Raw genomic sequence first — 7,624 nt, forward strand, 5'->3', positions numbered from 1 at the left:
AATGCACAGTGGCAGCAGATCTTACTTACAGAGTACGAGATATGTCTAACAGCGGCAGCAACTAATACTCGGTTATTTCGTACACGATAGTGCATTCTGTCGCCATTATTTTTCAATGGCGAGACAATGTGCATATGGTGGTAGAGCTCCTAAAGAAAGGTTAAGAAGAGTTTGGAGGCCTAACTCATTTTTGCTGGGCACTACTGTCCATACCAACATTCTTTTTTTAGGGTAGTCCATGCTAACATTCGTGAGATATAATAGCTTGAAGACTTGAACCAACAAAAAACACTATGATCATGTCAATCTGAACACAGAGAAATGTTCATGTCCAACTAACATTGGTCATTCCTGTATTATAACTCCATGAAATGAACGAGGCGCCTAGGCCTGCCACTATACACGTAGATCGAATTTCCAATCAATAGCAAACAGAAGGTCATTATGACCACACAAATTCCATACATACTCTGGGTATTATCGAAATGGATTAGTCATGTTGCTACTAAACAATACAAGTTGATTCCAACAGGAAAGGAATACGAGACAAGTTAATTAAACCTACAGATTTCTATTTGAACAAAAGAATGATATTCACCTATATCAGAGGCTAGACTTGGCTCGGGACAGCCTGACAAGATCACGCACGTCAAATTCACAAGTATTAAAAGCAGACACCAGGAAGAGATAAACAGTAAGGGGGCAAAAATTCAAGCCTCTTGAAAATTTTGCAATTGAATGAATCAGAAGAAATCTCGTATTAAGGCGAGGTAGAGACAATACTACCAAGTAGTCAGTTCTCATAACTTCTCATGACATCACGTTGAATTATGATATTACTGAATAGATCTTTTAAAAGGATGCCTACAAAGACCAACAATGGCAGTTACACAAATCATAAGTGTCCAGGGTGTCAGTTTGATGCCTTGAGCGTATTTCCCATCACATAGTTCATATAGACCATGCTCTTTTTTTTGATAAAATATAGACCATGATCATAGTTCAGTAAACTCCACGGGATTCCACCACAATGCTGGTTGGTGTAGGAGAACAATCTTTTCTAATACTACTGTGTATTTGCTGGGCATGTATACAGAAAAGGAAAAGTCAGATTTACTAATCAGCAATTGAGCATATCTCTTCAGGAATTTATCTATTGAAAATATTGTGAAAGATAAAATACTCATATATGAGCCCTAGGTTATATTCATCCAAAATTATAAGCTAGTATATCATGTGATACGTGTCACTTATCCATGCACCCTTGTTTGCCTGTTTCAGCTTTTGACACAAATTCCTGAAGAGATGTGTAAATTTACAAAGAGAACAAGATAACTAGCCAACCTATTAATTAATACAGTGCAAGAAACACTGTAAATATATGAGAAATAAATTCCTTAAGTAAAGCATTCCAAAAATAAATTACTCATGCAAAATATTCATATAGAACATGCCATCATTCTGAGGACATCATATCATAGAGATGGTAGGCACTGCTAATTAATGAGCCAAAATAAGACGGATATTTTTTTTAGCAAAATGGGTAAACAAGCTACAGCCGGTCAAGAACACTAATCTTACAGACAGAAAAAAAAGAGGCTCCAAGGTTCGGATGCCTTGCCCCAATACCGAGAAGAGACAGTGGCGAACCCAAGGAACAGATAAGTAATTCACCCACAATGTAAATGGGAAGTTTGGTACCAGAAGACAACCCAATTACGATAAACGATCAAAATACATATGATTGAGTTATCACTGAATACTGAATGTCAAGGAACAGATGAAGTAATTCGCCCACAATGTAAATGGTAAGTTTGATAACAGAAGACAACAACAATTACCATAAACGATCAAATTACAGGATTGACTTGTCACTGAATCCTGAATATCAAGGAACTTCGTCAGGACCTTCAGCGTGATGCAGGTCCAAAGAAGAGATCAGTTCTGGATGGTAGCTGGGTGTTTTGATTTAGTAGGAGAACAAGGCAATGCTTTTCACAGATTGTCCCTCCCTGGTTGTCATCATTCCTCATATGAAGGGATCAACATTTTCACTCTCTGGTAACAGAGAAGTGCTCCACTACGAATGGTGGTATGGCTGGAAGAAACCATCATACGTCCTCCGAAACAACCACTCCAGCCTGCCACTTTCCAAGCACAGACAAGCGAACCAAGAAACGGCCTGGGGCGCGAACATCTCTGATGTTGTCAAGTACAGGATGCTACACCGCATTACCGCAATTTTCAGCGTATTCTGGGTGATTGCGCAATCTTAGCATTAACTGGATCAGCCAGGTTGAATACCCTGATGTTAGCCCATGCCCCAGCATCAAGGCCATCTTCTTGCCGCAGCATGAAACCGATGTTGAATCCATTTGAATAAGCAATGCACATGTTATCGCCGTTAATTTGGCCAAGGATCGAGCTGGGAAAACCTTCCAGATTCAGGAGAGGTGGGATCATCTCAACAAACAATCGCGGGTTGTTTGGGTCGGGATCCAAGACGACCACATACGCACGATCCACATACGCACGATCCTGGTGAGGCCAGTAGATGAAATTACCCACTCGCATGCCGCTCTCAAGCAAAAGTTCATCTTTCGGCTCGTGGTGCGGGACATCCAACCATGGGGAGAGGAACCAATCGCCCATTCCCAAGGATGAGGAGAAGACCGCAGCCCGCAACCTGAACTCTCCATGGGAAGCAAGACAGAAGATGCCAAAGCTCGCGGGGTTTTCGTCATCGCAGATCACGCCGGCGTGAAGGATTTTACCATCTCCTTGGCGGTCGTCGTCGTCGTCGAAGATGTGGGCGTGAGTCAGATCAAAGATCCGTTCGCACCGCCGTGCCAAGGGGTTTAGCAGCGCGAGCAATAGCCCGCCCCCTTTGAGGAGAAGGTAGCCGCCACGGGCGTCTAAGACGAACCAGGAAGCTTCTGGGTGGTCGCGCGCCTGGAGGGTGGTGAGGAAGAAGTCGCCGCTCAAGATGGCGGCCACGAGCTCCGGATTGTTTCGGTGGGCGGGGGCGAAGGCGGGGATGCAGGGGAAGCCATTGTGAGGGACAAGTGGAATCGGTGAGTTGAAGAAGAGGCCGAGTAGGGGCGCCGGGCGGTGGTCGACGTTGGCGACCACCACCGGCACCGGCGGCTGGCCGTTGGCGGCCATAGATACGGCGGTTGGACGGGGGTTCCCTCGCGACCGCTGCCGAACCGACCAACTCAGTCTTATCCGGAGGGGGGGTTTGCCGCTCGCGGGCTCAATTATCTTGACCCGTTCGCTCGTTTTTTCATAAAGAAAAAAACAGGATCCAGTTGACCATCAACCATTTTTAAGACAAGTATTTTCGAACAGAGAGAGTAGATGCAGCAATCTTTGTTCGCTGGATAGATGAGAAAATCGAATAAAGGTTTACAACTCGTCATAAATACAACATGAATACAACAATACATCAGTATAACATACTCCCTTCGTTTCTAAATACTATTTGTCTTTCTAGTTATTTTAATAAGTTGCTATATACGGAGCAAAATAAGTGAAGCTATATTTTAAAATATGGCTATATACATCCGTATTTGGTAGTTACTTTGAAATATCTAAAAAGACAAATATTTAGGAACGGAGGAAGTACCATGTACAGAGTTGCAGCAATGTGACGCGATAAAAATGGAGCATATATAGGATCTTCAGTTCTAGTGGTGCATGGATTGGTTGATACGTCTACATTGGAAACTTTTGCAGTTAGGGAAGGCTTGACATTGGCTCTAGAAACTTCTAGTGTTTTTACATCTTGTAATTTCTTATTTGAATCTTGAGGTTCTAATTTTGAAGCTCATAACATAGCTAGGTATAATACTTCTCTTCCTCGCATTTGTGGTTGGACACTCCTCGTGACCCAACCATCATTCATGTAAACATTGTAATACATCAATAAAGAACCTATCTTTGTTGGCTCAAAATAAGTCGACCATTGATGAGATGAGTTGATCTTTCACCTAACCCGTCGACCTAACGTTGACCGTTCACTTTTGCAAAAAAAATCACACGTTTGAAAGAGTCCATAGATTTCACAAAAAAGGTTAGCATATTTCAAAAGTTCATGAATTTAGAAAAAAACAAGTAAACTTGAAAAATTCATAGATTTGAAAACATGTTCATGAATTTGAAAAAAGTTCGCAAAGTAAAAAAATCACGAGTTCAAAAAAATGCTCATGAATTCGTTGGAAAGAAATACACATTTTAAAAAAGTTCACAAGTTCAGAAAAAAGTTAACAAATTTGAAAAAAATCATAAAATTTTAAAAACCGTCCGCTGATGTGGCAAAATTTCATAAATTTGAGAATTTTCATATTTGTAAAAGTTCATACATTTGGAAAATAAAGTCGCGCATTTTGAAATGTTGACAAAAAATAAAAATAAAAAGATAGAAAAGGAAAATTAGAAAGAAAAAAGGATAGAAAAGCGAAATGAAAAAACAGAAAGAAAACCGAACTGAGAAGCAACAAGAAGCTTCCCAAAACCGAGCTGCACCAGCGGCCCACGAATGTAGCGCAGAGCAAACGAGGAAAAACATGGGCCAAGTCCAGGTCGGAAGGAGGTGTGTGCCGGTTTGTGAAGTAATCTGTAACTGACGCTGAAGGCGCGAACCAACTTTTGGTTGGATGGTTAGTAGACTTATTAGGAAGACAATGGTATCCCCAATCCACCAAAGTTCAAGTCTTAGACTTGACGTTGGTACTCGCATTATTCTTGGATTTATTTCAGGCTTTCGGCGATGCTAGTTTAGTGGGAGGAGATGTTCCCGTTGACTGCAAGGCGTTTGCGATGACTTCGTAAAATCTCAAAATGCTATGCAGGCTCAGCCTCGGAGAGGTGCTTTTAGGGATAGTGATGCGGAGCATCCCACGGTCATCCCCATGGACGTATCGACATCTCCCACAACACCACTTAGACCAATGACAAGAACTCGAGCAAAGGCTATCGAAGATAAGGTGAACTCGCTCCTCTCCGAACTACCACTTTCTACATATGAGACATGGCTACTACCTCAAACGGAAACACTATGTGTGGTCAGGTACTTGGAGGAAGGCCACGGAGCAGCTACATCCAACGGGCAAGACAGTGAGGACACCAAGTATGAGGGACAAGAAGAAGAGCCGCAAGAGGAGCCACAGCCACCGGATGACCGCTCCAGACCGGACGTCCGGTCCGTGAAGGCCATGCCAGCCAGAAGAAGCCAGGCCAGTGAACGCTACAGCAGCCAGACGTCCGGGCTCCATCGGAAATCCGGCAGGTCCCCAACAGAATGAACTCAGCAGAAGTCTGAAGCGACCGGACGACCGATGACCAGACGACCGGCCGTCTCCAGAAATCCGGTGCCACTTCAACCGAGCCGAAATGACGGAAGTCTGGCGACTTCCGGACGTCCGGACGCCCGCGAGACCTGTCTGCGCATAGTTTTGGGCCCGAGGCCCATGTACCCCTTCAAGTCGCCCCCATTTGCACTAAGACTATAAATAGACCTCCTCCTCCTCCTCCTAGTTAGGGTTAGCGTTGTGATAGCTCATATGTGAGATAGAGCCTCGCCTCTTCGGAGAAGATCCATCTTGGACTCAAGACCCCTAACCGGTAGACCTTCAAGACCTCCTCACCGAGAAGAACATGCTACTTGTATCGTCCCTTGTTGATCGTGGCTCGTGTATCTCTTTTGTGTTTCGAGGGTCTAGCATATGTGTGCCCGAATCTTGTTGGTTGAGTGATTTCTCCCGTGTTTCCCGTCATGTTCCTTGTGTTCTTCGTAGGATCCCCTCCAATCGTGAAAGGTCGGGCCGCTAGGGTTCTACCCTACATCATCTTGGTATCATGAGCCAGGTTGATCATGGATTTGGAGCCCCTACCCTTTGTTTTCTAGCTTGATTTTGTTGTGTTCTTCCCCAATTTCGAAAATCCCCACCAAAAATAGCCTCAATTTTTTTGTGATTTGTTGGTGTGATGAAGTTTTATTAGATTTGATCCATGGATTTGCTTTGCCACGAGTGGATCTAGCTTTCCCCCATCATCTCCACCATTTCCATCCACAAAATCGCTCAGATTTGACCAATTTTGCCACCTCCACCTTGAACCCTAGCTGTTCATCCCGTGCCCGAAATCGCCCAGGCACCGGACGTCTGCCAGCTACCGGTCGTCCGACGTTTCCTAACAAAACTGAAAAAGTTCAGTTCGGCCACCACCACCTCTCCACCTCCACCTCTGCATACGCACTCTGGTCCCTTTCCCACTTCCACATACGCACTCCAAAACCACAACTCATTTCCCGCCCCACCATTGCTTACTCTTTTCGCACTTCGACACAATTTTGACACATTTTGCTTTGAGAATTTGAGTTGCGTTTTTCGTTTCCTAACATGTTTCGGCTACTTAGGGACGGTCCAACATCAACATCACCGCCGCTCATCTTCGCCACGGACTCGTCATCGACAACAACCGCTCAACAATTTTGATACCCCCAACCGTAAGCAAGGATAGTAATCTCGACGACATCTTTTTCTACTCCTTGCCATTACATTGATAACCACCATAGCCCAATTTTGTGTATCTTACCCATCGAGACTATCCTTTGAGTATTGCCGGCAACGTTACTTCTGCACATTAGTGATCATACTTCCTATATCATACATACCATATCATCGTGGCGCATATCTTGGTATCATCTTTTGTGTCACAAAGTTTTCATTGCATACACAATTGCTATCTTGGTTCGTGAAGTTTTGCATGAGAAAGAGGTCAAAAGAGAAAGAGCCAAACAATACTTTAAGCAAAAAGGAAAGATAACCAAAGAGCTTTTAAGCATGAAGCATAGCATCATATTACATTAAGAATGTCATACTCGATCATCTTGGATCATATCATCGAAATACCATACATAGAGCATACTTGGGATAGAAGTCGTTGCATTTTTGCTTAGTAGGTTGTGCACAAGTCTTTGTATCCGTCTATTGTGCAATCGTGCTAGCATCTCTCTAGTGTTGTGCAACAAGAGCATTTTCCATGGATTCCACATTTTGGCTCATTTCTTGGTTGCACGACCCCATTTTATCTTTCCGTGTGTGCGTTTCTGTGTACCATATCTTGCTATTGGTCTACTTGTTGCATTTGCAATTTGCAAATCTTTTCCAACATTATTGAGGCTCACTAACAATTACATAAAATTTTGTGCCACCATCCTAACCGAGCTCCACTACAAGCTTTTACTTGTGTAGGTGTGAGAAACCGACAAGAATTGGTACCAATTGTGCTATTTCCTTGTTCCACATTTGAGTGATCGTTGATCCATCTTCAACATCGGTCAAGGTACATTTGGTATAAGTTCTTCTCTTTCTCCCACGCACATATTTTCTTGGAATGATGGATAGGCCAAGTACTTCTACCAACCCACTCTTTATCGAGCAAGACGACGACGTGTCCTCCTACGTCACAAAGAGCCACCTCTTTGGTGCACAACGAGCTTTGCATCAAGAGCAACAAGCAATGAGAGAACGCATCGGCAACCTAGCCACCGACTTTCGAATCTCCGAGCAACGTACAAGAGACTACTTCAACAACAATATCGACGAACACAAACAAGATA

General features: G+C 43.5%; 1 pseudogene; it reads right to left on the reverse strand.

The window, feature by feature from the left end:
• Positions 1-1,705: 1,705 nt before the first annotated feature.
• Positions 1,706-3,255, reverse strand: LOC125543567 (uncharacterized; annotated as a pseudogene).
• Positions 3,256-7,624: the final 4,369 nt, after the last annotated feature.

This window comes from Triticum urartu, chromosome 3A (genome assembly GCF_056163025.1).
Source record: "Triticum urartu cultivar PI428250 chromosome 3A, HENAU_Tu73, whole genome shotgun sequence".
Taxonomy (NCBI): domain Eukaryota; kingdom Viridiplantae; phylum Streptophyta; class Magnoliopsida; order Poales; family Poaceae; genus Triticum; species Triticum urartu.